This window comes from Podarcis bocagei (assembly GCF_964188305.1).
Source record: "Podarcis bocagei genome assembly, chromosome: 8".
Taxonomy (NCBI): domain Eukaryota; kingdom Metazoa; phylum Chordata; class Lepidosauria; order Squamata; family Lacertidae; genus Podarcis; species Podarcis bocagei.
The window spans coordinates 18,327,081-18,346,793 of record NC_138133.1 but is presented as its reverse complement, the minus strand read 5'-3'; the positions used below and the strand labels follow the sequence as shown (position 1 = coordinate 18,346,793).

General features: G+C 41.8%; 1 protein-coding gene and 1 long non-coding RNA gene across 2 annotated transcripts in view; one reads left to right on the top strand and one right to left on the bottom strand.

Annotated features, from left to right (window-relative positions):
* Window positions 1-19,713, top strand: part of LOC308593616 (uncharacterized protein) — a gene marked incomplete at its 3' end in the record, with an annotated part of 548,845 nt that overhangs the window by 54,998 nt on the left and 474,134 nt on the right. The window lies entirely within an intron of this gene.
* LOC308594030 lies at window positions 673-6,688 on the bottom strand. Its single transcript, XR_014011244.1, has 4 exons — window positions 6,619-6,688; window positions 3,724-3,878; window positions 2,481-2,525; window positions 673-1,512 (listed from the first exon to the last, which is right to left on the bottom strand). It is a non-coding gene; the product is annotated as an uncharacterized lncRNA (long non-coding RNA).

Genomic DNA, 19,713 nt, shown 5'->3' with positions numbered 1-19,713 from the left:
CTCCCTTTCGACTGTTGCTCACAGGCTGGCCTTCACCAAAGCGAGGTTTAACGTTTTTCCCTCCAATGTCCTGAGACATAGATTCTCAAAGGGCCAAGCCTCCGCCATGTGTGTATGTGATAAGGAGACGCCGGAGTCGCTTCAGCACATTATGTTTACTTGCCCCTTGTTTAATGTGCCACGGGCAAATTTGTTGGGACCAATCATACAGAAGCTAGAGGGTACCCCACCAAAATTCCATCTTGCCCAAATCCTGCAGGATAAGGATATCCATACGACCCTGAGAGTGGCTAGGTTTCTGGTCGCTGTCCTTACCCAAAAGCGCTGCCAAGGTGCACTACAAGCTAATTAAGGCGCACTATGTCATTCCATCTTACAGTATTTTATTGTTATAGTGATGTTTTAGCGACTGTTTTTTCCCACGTGCACAAGCTGTTATTTATGTCTTGTTTTTTTATCTGTATGGGCCTATGGCCGTAATAAATATCTATTCTATTCTATATAAACAATTGATTTTAAATCCACATTCTGGGATTACTTAAATCCCCCGACTTCCCTCCCCTCCCTTCCCTGGTTCCTTTGTATTATCTTCATTTATGCATGTCAATAAAATCTTTATCTCTAATTACCTCCAAGTTTACACATTATATATAACATTACAAGAGGTTTTTTTAAAAAAATCCTGCTAATGTATTAACTTGCATACATTGCTTTTGTAAATATAGCATATTATTATGTTGACCTCTGTGTTGGCACAATGTTACAGACTATGTTCACACAATCAATATCCATGATTCTCAACTGAAGTAAATTCTGTGTAGATAAGCCTGCTCCCTCTTTCTTATAATCCTTTTTATTATATCCCTACCCTGGACTAAGTTATGTTCAGTCTGAGTGTGACTTGGCCAATTGCCACCCTATGCATTTTGATAAAAAAGAAAGCTGTGAAAGAATAATTAAATTATGATTACAGTTACAAGCCTATACAATGTTTCCTGAGATGGGAATAAATTCCATTGAACTCAATGGATCTTAATTATGAGTAGACATGACCCATTGGGTTGCATGACAGATTGTAAATCTCCAAAGAGGATGCTTACAACTTCATGGAAGGAAATGTATAGGGACTTTTAAAAAAAGGAAGTCTGGTTTGAATTTCACTTCACTTGGAAGCGTTTCTTCACACATTATATAAGTGAAAATGGAAAACAGTGTGACACAGCAGGAAAACCATCCAGCTAGAGAAAGAGGTCTGTGGGAACTCAAAAGCTCACATACTGTGCTGTGAAAATTCATTGGCTATAATAAAGGTATTTTACTGAATTTAGCTGGAAATAATAAGCACTGAGATACACAATGAAACATGCAATAAATATTGTGGGGGGAGAGGTGGCTCAAAAGACCCTGATAAATCAAAGGGAAATTGAAGCATTAACATCCTGAGAACTTCCAGGCATGAAGAGGAATGTTCTGCCAATTGCTTCACTTCAATATTATTTGAAGTACTATCCACTGAAAGAAAATCATAAGTGGTGAGAGTTAGAGGATGAATGGCGGCTAACAGATGGAGGCTGAATCCTGACAAGACAAAAGTACTTGGGGGCGGGCTGGTGTGGAGGACTCCTTGGTCCTGAATGGGGTAACTGTGCCCCTGAAGGACCAGGTGTGCAGCCTGGGAGTCATTTTGGGCTCATAGTTGTCCATGAAGGTCAGGTCAATTCTGTGTCCAGGGCAGCTGTCTACCAGCTCCATCTGGTACACAGGGTGAGACCCTACCTGCCCGCGGACTGTCTAGCCAGAGTGGTGCATGCTCTAGTCATCTGACTTTTGGAGGATATCTGGAGGCAGCCCTGTTTAGCGAACTTTTTAATGTTTAATGTTTTATCACTACACACACACACACACACACATTATATATATATATATATATATATATATATATATATATATATATATATATATTCTGTTGGAAGCCGCCAAGAGTGGCTGGGGAAACCCAACCAGATGGGTGGGGTATAAATAAATTATTATTATTATTATTATTATTATTATTATTATTATTATTATTATTATTATTATTATCATCATCATCATCATCATCATCATCATCATCATTATATTATCATTATTATTCCTTCTTAGCAGTCATTGCAGGATACCTCTCTCTACAACACAACTCAACATTCCTAGGAATTAAGGAATATGGAAAAAAAAATATGCCGTCGAAAACATTGACATTGTAGGTGATGGGAGGGGGTCTAGACATTCAGAGGGATCTGTAAATATGGGTATTTTTTGGCGTTGTTCTAACTCTGCGTTTGTAAAACCAAATAAAATTATTTTCCAAAAAAGAGAGAAAAGAACCTGGGACCTTCTGCAATCCGAGATAAACTTTTTTTCCACTATGCTACAGGATACAGCCATTCTCTTCCTCATTACATATGGATTTTTGCAAACATAGGATGTGCAGTAAATCCTACCTGAGAGTCTTGTTGACAGACAGTCAGGTGAATTCCACTGCGCTGCTAGAAAGAGAAAATTCAAGACCAGGATCCTCAACTTGTTTGCTGTTCTTGGTAGCTAAGCTTAGGCTTGCCATACATCAAGAAAATTCCTGACAAGCAGTGCTTAATTTCAAAAATAAAATAAAAAAATAATGTTTAGGGGTACTCTCATTTTCCTACTCATACTGCCCCTCAATGAGGCCAAACAGATTCACAAAATATTTAGGGGTACCCCCAGAAAAAAGCACTGCTGACAGGTCCTGGTTTTCGGGTGTAAAAAATGGTGTCAGGGAATTTTTTATGGCTACAAGATGGAAATAGCAGTGGATACAGCTCAAAAAGCTTAAAATCACTAGTTTTGTGGTTTCCTAAAAAGAAGTTCAACAATTTTGGGGTCTTAATAAAAAGAGCTTTTGTGTTGTCAGGAATTTTACTTTCTGAAATATGGCAACCCTAGCTAAGCTTGAGGATAGCTGCTAACTGACTCGTACCCCCTCTGCTGGCTTTCTTATACAACAACATTTTGAGTTGGGTGTTGTTTTTTCTTCAGAAGAAAAAATGTTATTTGTAATTAGAATATATCTTCTAAAATATACAGGAAATCTCAATGACTTCCCTTCTTCTCTTTCCATGATTCATTTTGCATAACATAAATTTCTGCATATTTTACATAAACACTAAACCATTCACTATTCCATTGTTACATCCATCAAAACTTTTTTACACTGTTGAATTTATCTTAATTCTGCAAACGTTCTCAAGTGTACACAATCTCTCCTCATATATTCAATAAACATTTTCCACTCTTCTTTAAACGTACAGTGGTACCTCAGGTTAAGTACTTAATTTGTTCCGGAGGTCCGTATTTAACCTGAAACTGTTTTAACCTGATGCACCACCTTAGCTAATGGGGCCTCCTGCTGCCGCTGCGCCGCCGGAGCACACTTTCTGTTCTCATCCTGAAGCAAAGTTCTTAACCTGAAGCACTATTTCTGGGTTAGCGGAGTCTGTAACCTGAAGCGTATGTAACCTGAAGCGTATGTAACCTGAGGTACCACTGTATGTTCTTCCTGTCCTCTTATTCTTTATGTTAAGTCCTTGGGCAAGGTGTTAGAAACCATCCTGAATGTTGGCAGATTAGGATTTAACAACTCAATCTGCAAATCTTTTACCTTTGATAATGCTGAAACAGCTCCCAAATAAACCTATTTATACTCACCAGTTATGAAGATCCATCCTGACTTTGTTCAGACTCTGTCTGACTGTTAACTGTTCCTCACTTTTGGACCATTTGAGCTTATCTTGTTTGTGACATCATGGATGACATCAGAATGCCATGTTTGCTTTCAACCTAGGCTACTGCCTCCATGCCAACTGCAGGGACCAGTAAATGTAGGTAACTCAGGGGACTTCTGGGTTAGTGCCTCCGGCAATGGCGGATTTCCTCTGATCGGGAGGAAACCGCTTCGTGGAAATTAGGGTCTGGACCGCCACAGCGAGGCGGAGACCCATCAAAAACCACAGGCGGGAGAAGCCTGTGAACGTGGGATTCGGCAGGCACCTTTTGCGCCTCCCCTACTCGCGGGGAAACCCGGTTTCGGGGATCCGGAGCGACGTGGGGTGAGTGGCGCGGTGCTTCGAATCGACTGCTCTTTTCACAGAGTGAAGTCGCACTGCTGTTGCCGGAGAGCGCTGACTTTTTCCTGTGGACAGTTGGACTTTAAACAACTACCCGTGAGTAGAACGGAAAATTGGACTATGAAATATCTTAATTTGGCACCGAAGCGGGAAGGTTCTAAACAGGAAGTCCGCCTTCCGCTTTTGTAAATAGATTGAAGCAAAGACATTGCAAGCTAAAGTCTGGAAAGTCTTTTTGTAAAGGACTAAATCTCCATCGGCTAAAACTACTAAACCCCCCTTGGAAGCAGGAGAAGAGGGGGAAAATCTTAGATTGTTCAAGCCTGCAGGAGAGAGAGTAAAGAAAGATAAATTTCCACCGCCTTGAACCTGGGAACGGGTTGCTAGGAAGACAGACATTTTGGGAAAGTTCATTGACTGTGAATAAAACGTTTGTTGACAGATAGTTAAAAAAGAGAAACATATTGATTCCAATGTTTCCTTTTGCATTTAAAAGGAACAAAATATTTGAAAAATGAAAGTAATTTTGTTGCTGGATCTGCTTTTAAAAGGATGGATACAAATAGAAATTGTTTCCCCTAGAGGGAGCTTTTGAAACTGTTGTTGGAGTCGATCTGGGGAATTCTCCAGCTGTAGAGATTAAAGATCGCGAGAACCAGACATTGACCTTGAACAAGAATGTGCCCAGAAGAAGCCTTAGTGATTGCTTTTTGCAAGACAAGTGCTTTACTGGAACAGCTACATGAGAAGATGGACTTGATGACTGTTGCAGTTAATAACTTTGGACAAACAGTGAATACCTATATAGAAACCACTCAGGAACTGACCCAGGAATCTGCTTTGACAGGGCAAGTTGTGCAGAAGACAAAGGAGGAGGTTGCTATTGAACCTCAAGTAATACAAGTGGAGAGAGCTGCGACTTTGCAGGAACATAAGCTGTTGTTTTTGATGACCGAACCTGGAGAAAGTCAGATTTGGAGAGATGGAGTCTCGTTTGGATTGGAGATGGGAAATTGGATAGATCCCCCTATGCAGGGCTGTTCTGGCTTCTGGGATCTGGTTTTGCGCCAGGGGGAGTCTGGAGTTGTGGGGGCCTTTAACTTTGGAGGGACTTTGAAACATGCCTTGAAATACCTTTTGGATTTTAGTGCTGACTATGGAGAATGGGTTGACCTGTCGAGAAGGGATAAAGACATTGTTAGGTTGGAGTCTCCCCGAGATCTACTCCTCAGCGATAAAGGAAGGAAACTAAAAACAAGATCAGCAGAAGACAAAGTAAAGTGCAGGTATAAATATGAAGAAGATCTGCAGAAGGGACATGGAAAAGAGTTAAGAGCCTCGGATAGAAGATCACCAGGTTGATGGACTAAATGGAATGGATAGAAAGGACTGACAGAACCCAAGACCAAGAAGAAGAGACGGTGGATGAAGATTGGAAGAAAGTTTAAAAATTCATTTAGAGAAATATTGTAAAATTACTGAGTGTTAGAAAAAATGTTGGAATGAAACTATTTGGCTTTAGTAGAAATGCTATAAGGAGTTATGTACAAATAAGTTTTAGGGCTTTTTATGGTAAGATAAAGTTAAAATAAATTAAGACAATTTAATGACAGAACATAGTGAAAGCTGGAAAGGATTTGCTGAGATAATTAATAACTAGAATACAAAAAAGGGAGGTGTGAGGAGGTCGATGAAACAAGATAACGAAAGATAAAGATTTGGGAATATTGGATTTGTTTTTAATTTTTTGTTTGCTTTTGTTTTTGGTTTTGATGTATTGTGTGTTTTGTTTTCTTTTTTTCTTTTTATTGACTTGTATTGTTTAATTTTTTTAAAATTTTCTCTTTTTCTTTTTTTCTCTGTAATTTTAAATTCTCAATAAATATCATTTTAAAAAAATAAAATAAATGTAGGTAACTCAGTCTGACTGTACAGCAATGTTTATTTTTCTCTTGCAACTTTCCCCCAATAGTAAAGTTAGCATACTTCCCAAATAAATCTATTTATCATCACCTGTTACAAAGATTCATCCTGATTGTCTTCATATTCAATTTCGCAACCCATTCATGTGACTTTCTCCTCATGTCAAAACAACATTGCCCCAAAGAGGGTGAAAAATACCCAAACGGTCACATTTCAAATTACTATTTTCTGGTGGCGGCAGGGAATACAGACGGTATAAAATGGCTCTGTAATACAAGGCTGCCATCACAGTACAAAAGTGGATGAGTTCCACTATGATGAACCTAAATCTAAAACATAGCTCCCAGCAAAAGGAAGATGAAGTCAAATGAGTCCGTTGGACAAATATCAAAATCCACAGTCAAACAATACTTTCATTAGGAACAAGCAACATGTCACAGAAAGCAATATTGCGAATCAGCCCAAACAAACACACATAAGGCTAACTCTTTGATTAACAAGGCATTCAGAAAGCATAAAGTTTCCAAGCCGCTATGAAACTATTTATCATCACCTGCTATGAAAATCCATTTTCATAGGGCTCGGTCATAATGTTAGCTCTCTCACGTTGCAAAAGCTTGGAGCTCATCCTGTTTGTGACATCATAATGTCATGTTTGCGTTGTTGTGAGGGCATCTCCATGCCAACCAACTACAGCAGCCAATAAACCTCTCTAATGCACAGCCCAACAGTCCAGTAAGTTCATTTTAAAAATCTCCCTCATATCCAGAGCCTGAAGTATGAGTTCTGTATACCTGGAATCCCAATTCCTCTTTTAAAACAACCAGTTGATCCTGTGAAAGTTTTTGTTTCACCTGCTGTTTGTATTGATGCTAAATTGTTAGTGCATGTCAACATTTTAATTGAGCTCTCCACCAGTACCCCAAGACTGTGTTTACTATATTTCTTAAATCATATATACTATGATATATGACACAGATATATGGGCACACAGGTGGCGCTGTGGTCTAAACCACTGAGCCTCTTGGGCTTGCCGACTGGAAGGTCAGTGGTTCGAATCCCTGTGACAGAGCGAGCTCCCGTTGCTCTGCCCCAGTTTCTGCCAACCTAGCAGTTCGAAAGCACGCCAGTGCAATAAATAGGTACCGCTGTGGCAGGAAGGTAAATGGCATTTCCGTGTGTTCAGGTTTCCATCCTGGTGTCCTGTTGTGCCAGAAGCGATTTAGTCATGCTAGCAACATGACCCGGAAAGTTGTCTGTGAACAAACGCCAGCTCCCTCGGCCTGAAAGCGAGATGAGTGCTGCAACCCCATAGTCACCTTTGACTGGACTTAAACATCCAGGGGTCCTTTACCTTTTTATATGTGAAATCAGGACTGTTTTCCCTGCACACATCTCTTTACGCTTGCATCAAACCATGTTTGCTATTTATCGCTCACCCCACAAGTCTGGAGAGATCATTTTGGAGCTTCACACAAACCCTTTTTGGTTTCAACCTCCCTGAACGTGAATAACTTGGTGTCATCCACATACTTGGGCAGCTTTCTCCTCAGATCAAGTTTTAGGAACAAGTTTAAAAGTGTCATTTCACACAATGGGCAATAGATACAGGACATAATATAGATTTGAATCTCTGGGAAAGACTATTAAAGAGCAATCTGAAGTTCACAGCACATTATTCCTTGAAAGAGAACTACCTGAAAATGATTTACAGATTGTATTTAACTCTGAATAAGTGTATAAGACTGAATCAGTTAAGTGCTGGAGATGCAATGAGGCTGAGGGTATGTTCTTTCATATGTGGTGGACTTGTAAAAGGGTAAAAGAGTATTGGGAAATAATTTATAATGAATTGAAAAAAATGTTTAAAAGTACTTAAAAACAAACAAACAAACAAAAACAGAGTCCTTTTTGTTGGAGATAATTCAGACTGAAATTCCCAGGTGTCAAAAAAGGTTATTTATGTATACGTTTAAAGAAGATTGGAAAATGTATAATGAATATATGGGAGAAAATTGTGTGCATTTGAAAACGTTGGCAGCATTAAGATAAATCCAACAGTGTAAATAAGTTATGATGGATGTAAAAATGGAATACTGAATGGTTTAGTTTATATAAAATATTCAGGGATTTATGATATGCAAAATGAACCATGGAAGGACAAGAAGGGAAGTCATTGATATTTTAAGGTTGTTTAAATGAATATTCTAAAATGTAAAATAGTAAAACTTAATAAAAATTAGACAGTGTCTAATATTACAAAGATTTCGGCCACCAGTATATTTTCCACAGGACCACCAACGTGTTGAGTTACATTTCCCTGATTCTTATTATTATTTATATAAAAAAGAATATATCTAATTGTTGCAAAGTTTAGCATTTAATATCAGCATTTAATATTCCTTCTCCCTGCTTGGAATCTGTTACGAAGACCAGTAGGTGGTGCTGTAGGAGTGACCTTGAGTCAGAAATTTTCAAAGATCAGTGGATTCACATAGTTTATTTTACTGTTCAGCAAAGCTGTACTTTTAATGCTTGCTTTTGGTGTGTGTGTGTGTGTGTGTGTGTGTGTGTGTGCAGGGGATGTTTGTCAGGTTGTAATTTGATTTATTCTTTTAACAGTTGCATTGTTTATGTGGACCTGCTTTTGCTTGATTTTAAAGCTTTAGCATTAGGCGGCCAATATAAATGATAATTATAATTACTATTTCCTCCATCTTCAACATGTTCCCACCACTAGTGTTTGAAGCCTAGTACACATGTTAGCTGCAGTCCATCTGTATCCTGTATCTTCTTGAAAAACACACCCGTGCTCTACTTGCCTGAGAACTGTAGATCCAGGCTGATTCCAACCATATTTCAAAATATTGGTGATCATTTTTTAGAGGCACCGATATGCTTGAATTCTGAACAAGTGCCCTTAACTATGTTGATTTTTTCTTTATTTTTTTTGCAATTTAGGTTGCATCCAATGCTAGTCCTGCTCAGAGTAGATGCAATAAAATTAATGAACATAACTAACTTACATCCAGTAATTTAAATGGATTTTGAGTATATATTTTGTGGTTTTATATTTTGATTTTTTTTTCTGTGAACCTCTCCGGGGCTGGACTGAGGAGGAATGGTGGGAGCCGCCACCCTTTTTCTGAACCTTCCCAGCAGCAGAAGGACAGTATTGATTTAGAACACTGGTTTGCAGAGGGGCATAGTCTAGAGGGCAGAAGCTGGAAAATACTGGGTGAGGAACAGCAAGAAGAGGAAGGATCAGGAGAAAGATAGCTGGCAGATTCAATGTCCTTGGACAGCATTCCTGACCCCCTCCCCTCTTAGCCTAAGACTAGAAGGGCTCAGAAAGCGTTAGAACAGAAAGCACAACAGCAACAAGCTCAGATTACCCAACATAGAGCTACACATTCCTTTGTTTCTTGCTCTGATTATTAAATCACTTATCTGGTAAGAACTCTCCTTTCATCTGCTTATTTACTGCCACCGGGGCAGGGATCTGATTCCCCAAAGCCTGACAAAACCACTCTGCGACTTCTGGGCATAGGGTGGTATATAAATTCTAATCATTATCATCATCTGCCCTGAGTAAAACCTAGGTGGCTAGAACCCTTAGACATCAATCCTGTACACACTTTCTTGGGAGTGAGTTGCATTTAATTCAATAGGGCTTACTTCTAAATCAGCACGCACAGGAATACATGAATAGTCTTCAGTTCATCCTAGAGCAGTTCTTTGAATTTTGCTGGGAACCTGCACCCCTTAAAAAAAAAAGCCCCCCAAGCTTTAAAATATTACACTTGTGATATTCTGGGTCAATAGCCTATTTTGATTCACAATCTTGCAGCTCCTCTTCTACTGGAAATTCCTTATTAAGAGAAATAAGTTTGATGATGCATTTAGGTCCTCGCCTCCATAGCCCAAAGTACAGAAATGATAGAGCAACTGCTTTTTATGCAAAAGGTCCTAATCTAGCCCCCAGGCATCTCCAAGCAGGGCTGGGAGAGACCCCTGCCCGAAACCCTGTGTGGATAATTGTGATGGCCTGGGAATCCGATTCAGAAGCTGAACCTGAGGAATCCCAGCCTGCACAGGAGCCCCCGCCTCCAGGGCCGGCTGAGCTGGGGCTGGGGCTTGAGCCTGAAGGATCCTCACCTGTGCCAGATCCTTAGGAGCAGACACCAGCTGAATCCGCTCTGGCTCTGGAGGTGATCGAGGACCCATTGCCTGCAAGTGCTCCTCTCCCAGCCCTGTCAGAGGAAGGTGAGGTTGCCTCTGGGTCCAGTAACCCTCCATCCTCTCCGGAGCTGCAGAGGCTCAGGGCGGAGAGGCGGAGGGAACAAAGTTCTCACAGGAGGAGTGCTCGCCTCCAGGCCAGGAGAGACGAGTCACCTGTGGGCCGGGACCGCCCTATGCCTCAGAGGAGATAAAGGCCAGTCAGCCCAGTCCCAGGTTGCGGGAGCAACATCGTTGGTAAACTATTCCTGCCAGCACCCTGTCCTGCTCTTCCAGAGTTCCTGACCACACCGGGCTCCTTGCCTTGGACCCCGCTTCACCCTTGATGGACAGCCTCCATACCCTTGACCTAGGACCGGACTCAGACCACGCAGCATGGTAAGCCCCCCCCCCCCGGACCAGCACAATAATGCTGAGCTGGATGGATCAGTGGTCGGACTTCCTATGTTCTAACTGTTCAGGCTAAGTTATCACTGTCCTCTCAACAACTGTGTGAATTATATTAGTGTCAGGCTTCAGAGAATCCAGCCCCCCCCCCCCAGCAGGTTGCCAAGAATGGATAAGAAAATTCTTACCAATGCGTTTTATTCAATATTCACACGGAGAGGCTTAGAAATGCAGCCTCCTGGAATAATGGTGTTGCTCTGAGCGAAATCCCACGCTATTCGTCTCTTCTATTATACACCATCCCTACGGTGGCTGATCTGTGCCTTCTGCCTCTGAGCTTTCTGCTCTCCTACTTTCAATACCCGCCAGGTTCTGGGAGGGGGGGTCTTAAATGCTTTCTAATTATTATTTTTTATTATTCAACTTATACACCACCCTATACCTGGAGGTCTCGGGACGGTTCACAACAAGACCACAAGGTATAAAATCAAAACAAAAGCAGTAACCCAATAACCCCCTCCCCCAAAGCCACATTCAAAAAGGGTGTTGGATGTCAATGGTTAAAAAGGATCATTTTTGCCTTGCGCCTAAAGGTGTATAATGAAGGTGCCAGGCGAACTTCCCTGGGTGTTGTCTGGAACTCTCGAGGAGGAAGCACATAAAGAAGGGCCTCAGAAGATGATCTTGGGTTCTGGGTTGTTTCATATGGAAAGAGGCGGTTCTTGAGGTATTGTGGTCCTGAGGCATTTAAGGCTTTATAGGTTAAAACCAGCACTTTGAATTGGGCCCAGAAACTAACTGGTAGCCAGTGAAGTTGGACCAGGATCAGTGTAATATGCTCAAACCATCTTGCTCCGGTGAGCAACCTGGCTGCTGAAATCTGTACCAGCTGAAGTTTCCGAGCCGTCTTCAGAGGCAGCCCTACGTATAGTGCATTGTAGTAATCTAACCCTGAAGTTACCAGAGCATAGACAACAGTAGTTAGGCTATCCCTGTCCAGATAGGGGTGTAGCTGGGTCACCAGCCGAAGCTGATGGAAGGCACTCCAGGACACTGAGTCTGCCAGCTGTCTCTCCTCAGGTGCTTCTTCTTTCTTCCTGTTCCACTCCCATTATTTCCCAGCTTTCCTCCTCATCTGCCTCTGAGCTGTGACCTCCCGCAAAGCCACTCCCGACATCAGGAGGGGAGGGTTGTGGGCTCACACCCACCATCATCCGCGCGGGGCTGGCTGCAGCCCTGAGTGATCAGGGGAATCCTCGGGCCGGGTCATACCCTGGGCCAGCCAATTGGCTGGCTGCAGGGGCGGGGCTAGGGTCATTTAAGGACAGTGCAGCCCCCAAACGCCCCTTTTCTTCTTTGATTCAGCTGCGGTTTCCCACCCACCCGCCATCTAGGTTTTCCCTCTGACTTTGCTATGGACCTCGGTTGGTCGCCGCAAGGGGCCTGGTATGAGTTTTTCCACTTGGCTAATTGGTATTGTTTTTAAAGCCATTTGGTTTTTCTGCCTACCTCGTAGCAAAACATCACAACATCTTTGGTTTGGGTGGTTAGGCATTGGTAAGGGTATTATTATGCTGATGAGTTGGGGGGGGAGGAGTGCCATCACCTCCCCCAAATATTGAGGGGTGGTCTGATAAAGGATTCCGGGGGGCGTTGCCTCATCCAAAACCTATGGAGGCTAGGGCCTAAAGCGCGCTCCCGAGTGGTGATCCCTTGGGGAGCGCCTAGGGATGTGCATCTCAGGGGCTCCCCCTGTTGGTGTTTACCCCTTCCAGTTTTATGCCGGATAATCTGATAGGACCAATGCCTAAAGCCAATACCGCTCTTACCTGTAATCAATAAAGTTGTGGCCATTTTTCACCCATGAACCTTACATTCTGGTGTCCTGTGTCTTCATTTCTATCCAACTGGGGGGGGGGGATCGCCAAGCAAACCACTGTTGTCAATCTATACTGTCTTCCTGTTCTCTGGAAGGGTCAGGCTGGGGAGGCGGTCTCTGCCATTCCTCCTCTGCCCAGTCCCTGACTATTAGGCTGAACATAAAGTAATGTTCATGACTGATTTGAACTTGCCCCTGCATATGAAAAACAGATGCTGGGAAACTCAAACCTGTCTGAACATACATAGGAACGTATTGGGCTGCAGCAAGCTGGAATTCCTCTTTGTTTTCCCACTGGGTGGGGAAGGAAAAACCAGCAGATAAATAAATGCAGCTCCTTCTCCAAAACAGCTGATTGGAGGGATTCCAATTATGGCTATGGGGCTATGACTCCAAGACCATTTTGTCCTTGTGATTTGCTATCCAGTTAGTGATATGTACATAGGTGTCTTGTCCTTCATCCATTCATTATGTGCAATCGTTACTTTGAACATTCTTTTTTTCAGCAAAAGTGAATGTTTTTGCTAACGTACAGGGGAAAAGGAAGAGAGCAAAATGCCATGGACTGCAGCATTCCTTTAAACAACCACCTCTTAATTACTGTTCCTGATTAGTATGCAGGGCACACATTAAATAAGCTTTCATTTAATCCTTTTCATGCTATTGTTGGCTTTGACCCGCAGAGTCGTATTGATAATTCAGTTAATCTCCTTATTTGGAGAGATTATCTAATTAATTGACAGCTTGCTGCTGAAAACAAATACCAAAATGCTTTGTGACCGCAAAGTCAGCTAACCCCACCCCTCACAAAACTCATATCTACATTTTGACCAGGGTGAAGAAAATGCAAATGTGTCGATTCTGCCTGTAGTTGGTCTTAATCAAATCTGAATAATTTTGCTAAAGTCAGATCAAGCACGCAAACCTTCTCAAGTGTGATTGGGGGGGATGTGGAAGATTTGCAAATGTTTTTGAATTGGGGCAGGCAGGCAGGCAGTTAGCTGTTGTGTTGGAGAATATGTTTGCTGCCCAAAGACATAGAGCATGAGCAGATAGAATCAGAAGGTCTCAGCAAATTTTACCACTTTGGTAACCAAGGTCATTGTGGTATTTTCCTCAAAAGGAATGAATTTGAGCCATTTGCTTACACTGGGAAAATTACTAAAGGAGGGATGAACTCTATCCCATGCCTTGGTGATCTCTTAGGTTTTTCCTATGCTCAATTGTGCATATATATTTAGTTCTCCATGTTAATTTACAAAGAAGAAGATAAACAGGATCCTGAAAATTCAGCAGTATTTTAATTAGGATTTCACCTAATATGCAGTTTTGTATGCAACTTTGTCCAATACTTTGGTTTTTGAACTGCTAGGATCTCAAAGGTTTTGGCTCCCGAAGGCAGCAAACCTGGAAGTAAGTGTTTGTGAGCTATTTTTAGAAGCCAAATGTCTGACACGGCTTCTGCGCTTTCAGTTGAGTGCAGGAAGCTCCTGCAGCTAATTGGAAGCCATGCCTTGGTTTTCAGAAGTCCAATGGACTTCCAAAATGGATTACATTTGACAACCAAGGTATGACTATATATCACATTTTTGCAAAGCATGTTCTGCTGACATAATGCATCTGGGTACATTATTTTCGCTGATATATATATATATATATATATATATATATATATATATATATATATAAAATGCACACTGGACAAATGTATTGCAAAATTCAGAGAAATGTGAATGTCAAAGAATGAATGTTTCCATTTGCATATTCTTTCAGAAATAGTGAATTAGGTAGGATTGCCTTGAAATGCAAACTGTCTCAAATGTCTCCCCCATTCCTGGTTGAAATGCATAGATCAGTTGTGTAAAACTCCTTTTAAGTTATTGGCAAATATAAGTATAAGTATAAGCTGCACTTGAAATTTAACATTTAAACTTCTCTTCCTAAACCTCAAAACCTTGCCACTCCTGGTTGAAATCACAGCCTTTATTGCCAGTCACATTTTTATGTTCATGGACCAATGAAAAGATATACGCATCATTTACAGTACACAGTCATTTCAGTGCTTTACTTATTATATAATGGACTCCCATTTCACATTGCTGTTTTTGGTTTATGCATTTGCCACTCTGCCACAAGGTGATAGCCAGAATGAATCGTAGGCTATCTGTAGAGACATGGATTCTGTATTTTTTATTTCAGATCGCAATTCTTTGAAGCACAAAGCAGCAATTTTTTAAATATATATATACAGTAGCAGAATGGAGAGCTTTTTCTCCGCTTTCTGGCGATGTATAATCAAATGCTGTGAACAGATCAATGCTACCTGCGTAGTACATCACTAAGCAGAAAATGGAAAATCCGGGGTGGAACTTGATGCTACAAAAAGCAAGGAGATACCACTAAAAATGGCATCATTCTTCTTCTCCTCCTCTTGTTCTGTAATGTATAGCAAAACTTGCCTTCTGATAATGTATTTTCCCACTTCCTGCCAGTGGTAGACAATGGGATGGATGAATCTGTCAATTTTGGCTTCTCTCCTTTCCTTCCCCCCCGTTTTTAAGTTCTGTTTACCTGATTTCCACATCAGTTTGTAAAAAAAAAAAGTCAAGGGAAATATTCAAGCACACCCTCAAGTGCGTTTCTCACAATGTAGCTCATTTTGTATGTAATTTTGCTTACACATTTTTGCAAGCAATTCTCCCTAATATAATACATCTCTGAATTTTAATTTCCACTTCTATGTGCATGGCTGTACACATTTTCCTTCTTTGTGCTGCTTTGTATGCTTTTTCAGTTGGAAGACTGCATTGGGAAATGTGAATTTGGAAGGACAGCTGTGTTTTGACTCATGTATTGAATAAAATGCAAACCAAATTTCCACCCCCAATCTCCAGCAGAAACTGATGTAAAGCAGGTGGATACTGGGGAAAACAGTGAGGTGTCAGGAGGACATGGGCCAATGTAATATCATAGTATAGATCAACAGCTGGATGTTATTTTGGATAGTGGATCCTTGTTTTCTACAGGTTGCATTTGCAGGGTTAAATCTTGGGTTAATAAGCCTATTTGCAAATAATCATTGTTACTGCGAAGACATAACAGCTACGACTTAGAATTTGCCCAAATTTCCTTGACTCTCAGACTGTTGCATGAAGATGTACATATAATTTTGAGGTTCCAAATATTGTGTACAGTGGTGCCTCGCAAGACGAAATTAATTCGTTCTGCGAGTTTTTTCATCTTGTGAATTTTTCGTCTTGCGAAGCACCTTTTCAAGCAATGCACCCTGGGTATTAACGGTTTTAAGAAAAAGGAAACAAACTTGCAAGACGTTTTCGTCTTGCGAAGCAAGCCCATAGGGAAATTCATCTTGCGAAGCAACTCAAAAAACGAAAAACTCTTTCGTCTTGCGAGTTTTTCGTCTTGCGAGGCATTCGTCTTGCGAGGTACCACTGTATCTAATTTCTTTGCTAATAGATAATGTTGGAAAGTGTCCGTGTATTTCATTTTCACAACTGAACACTGTTGCGCTTTTTAATATATAAAATATACCGGCATAATAACATGTTCATTATTTCCTAGCTAATTATGTCTGCAGCCAGCCACATCTTTTGACAAAGCTGTTAAATCTCAATAAGTATGTTTTAATAATCATTTGATGTTTAATTAATAAACAGTACCCACCACATTAAATCCAAATTAAATGCTCTTGTGAGACACTCAGATGGAAGTTGTTGTAATGAAATAATAAAGGCGTATTTAAGAAGGAAATTGTGCAGAATCTCAGTTAACCTAAATGAACTTCTGTGAACACACATGCAAATGACACTCATTAGAACGTGGGCACAAACAGTTTCTATAGTTTACATTATATGTTGGAAATTCAGAAATACAGCAGTGAGATTTTCTCCTCCAGCCAATCTGTCTTGCTCCCTCTTGGCCAATTCTACCTGCATGCAAATTCCACCCTATTCTGAGTTTTTATTAACATCAAACAGATCTTATTAGCTCTCTCTCCCCTTTAGCCTATGTTGCCGTTTTAAGATTTACTGGTTTGTACTAGTTTCAGAATAATTATTTTCTTTTTTCTTTCCCCCCCTAATAACCTTTGTAAGCCATCTGGACAGCTCCTGAGGGGAGAGGCTGGATAGAATTGTGAACCACACAGATCTGAAGAGGAAGGCTGGTATACAAATTTAATAGTTAATAGTAATAAAAAATAAATAGATTATAGAAAATTGCAAAACCGGCAAACAAACCAGCTGCAGTCCATCATAAAAGTGCAGACAAATAAAGCTGCACTCAGTACGGGCCACATGATCTCCTGCAATGATTTTGCAAAGTTTTTTTGCAGATAAAATCGCTCAGATTTGGGAAGAAGTAGACTCCACCGTTGGAGCAGGGCCAGGGCGGGAGAGTGCTAGAGTCCTGTCTAGTCAAGTTGTGTGGGATCAATTCCAATCTGTTACCTCCGAGGATGTGGACAGGCTGCTTGGACGAGTGAAGCCAACCACCTGTCTCCTAGATCCTTGCCCATCCTGGCTTATAAAAGCTAGCCGGGAAGGACTGTGGTGAATGCTTCCCTCTGTGAGGGAGCCTTCCCAGACCCGCTGAAAGAGGCGGTTATTAAACCGCTTCTTAAAAAACCATCTTTAGATGCGGCCACGATGGCCAATTATCGCCCAGTCTCAAATCTTCCATTCTTGGGCAAGGTGATTGAGCGAGTGGTTGCTGAAGAACTCCAGGCACGCCTGGAAGAAGCGGACCATTTTGATCCCTTCCAGTCAGGATTCAGGCCTCATCATGGGACTGAAACTGCCTTGGTCGCACTGGTTGATGATCTCCGGCGGGCTAGGGACAAAGGTGAGAGCTGTTTCCTAGTTCTGCTGGATCTCTCAGCGGCGTTTGATACCATCGACCATAACATCCTTCTGGACCGTCTTGAGGGGCTGGGAGCTGGGGGCACTGTCATACAGTGGTTCCGCTCCTTCCTCCTGGGCCGTGTTCAGAAAGTGGTGGTGGGGGATGAGTGTTCAGACCCTTGGGCTCTCACTTGTGGGGTGCCTCAGGGTTCTGTCCTCTCCCCCATGCTTTTCAACATTTACATGAAGCCACTGGGAGAGATCATCAGGAGGTTTGGGCTGGGTGTTCATCAGTATGCGGATGATACCCAGCTCTACCTCTCTTTTAAATCAGAACCAGTGAAGGCGGTGAAGGTCCTGTGTGAGTGCCTGGAGGCGGTTGGAGGATGGTGGCTAACAGATTGAGGTTGAATCCTGACAAGACAGAAGTACTGTTTTTGAGGGACAGGAGGCAGGCAGGTGTGGAGGATTCCCTGGTCCTGAATGGGATAACTGTGCCCCTGAAGGACCAGGTGTGCAGCCTGGGAGTCATTTTGGACTCACAGCTGTCCATGGAGGCACAGGTCAAATCTGTATCCAGGGCACCTGCTTACCAGCTCTATCTGGTACGTAGGCTGAGACCCTATCTGCCTGCCGACTGTCTCGCCAGAGTGGTGCATGCTCTGGTTATCTCCCGCTTGGACTATTGCAATGCACTCTACGTGGGGCTACCTTTGAAGGTGACCCGGAAACTACAACTAATCCAGAATGCGGCAGCTAGACTGGTGACCAAGAGCGGCCGCCAAGACCATATAACACCGGTCTTGAAAGACCTACATTGGCTCCCAGTATGTTTCCGAGCACAATTCAAAGTGTTGGTGCTGACCTTTAAAGCCCTAAATGGCCTCGGTCCAGTATATCTGAAGGAGCGTCTCCACCCCCATCGTTCTGCCCGGACACTGAGGTCCAGCGCCGAGGGCCTTCTGGCGGTTCCTTCACTGCGTGAGGCCAAGTTACAGGGAACCAGGCAGAGGGCCTTCTCGGTAGTGGCGCCCTCCCTGTGGAACGCCCTCCCATCAGATGTCAGGAAATAAACAACTACCTGACATTCAGAAGACATCTGAAGGCAGCCCTGTTCAGGAAAGTTTTTAATATGTGACATTTTGGTGTATTTTTCATCTTTGTTGGAAGCCGCCCAGAGTGGCTGGGGAAACCCAGCCAGATGGGCGGGGTACAAATAATAAATTAAGAAGAAGAAGAAGAAGAAGAAGAAGAAGAAGAAGAAGAAGAAGAAGAAGAAGAAGAAGAAGAAGAAGAAGAAATCTTCAAGTGATTTAGGATTATGACCAAAATTTTTGCCATCGAAGCGGACACGGAGCAATGGATCCAAACTACAAGAAAGAAGATTCCACCTAAACATTAGGAAGAACTTCCTGACAGTAAGAGCTGTTCGACAGTGGAATTTGCTGCCAAGGAGTGTGGTGGAGTCTCCTTCTTTGGAGGTCTTTAAGCAGAGGCTTGACAACCATATGCCAGGAGTGCTCTGATGGTGTTTCCTGCTTGGCAGGGGGTTGGACTCGATGGCCCTTGTGGTCTCTTCCAACTCTATGATTCTATGATTCTAAGTCTTGGTTCACTGTCAAATGTAAACCAGACTCAATTTGATCTACAACTAAACACCTGTAAATCAGCAAACTGAAAATTGTACTTCCAGTTACCACTTCAATATGCCATGCATTAGTGGGAATTTGCTTGCATTTCTTATATGGAACTATTTTTTTTTTTATTTTTATATTTTTACAAATGGAGGTAAACAATCCTAAATACAGTGGCACCTTGGTTCTCAAACGCCGAAAACCCGGAAGTAAGTGTTCCAATTTTTGAACGATTTTCAGAAGCTGAATGTCTGATGTGGCTGTTGGCTATTGTTTCTGGGGCACCTGCACCAATCAGAAGCTGTGCCTTGGTTTTCAAACATTTTGGATGTCAAACGGACTTCCGGGATGGATTAGTTTGGCTCTTTTGTTTTTTGCTATTTATTTTGTGGTTTTGTTTTTGAGGCTTTTTTGGTTAATTTGTTTTTGTGACTATGTGGAACCCAGTTCAGCTACTGATGGATTGATTGTTTGACTGCGGAAATGGATAAAAGCCCCCCCCCCCAATCCAAACAATGACTATCATCAGTGCAGGGAAGAAAAAAATAAATAAATTTTATTTTTTGTCATCTAAAATACTGTCTTATTTATTTTATAGTACAGTACATTGATTATTGCTGTCCTTTTTATGGATCAATGGTCTCGTT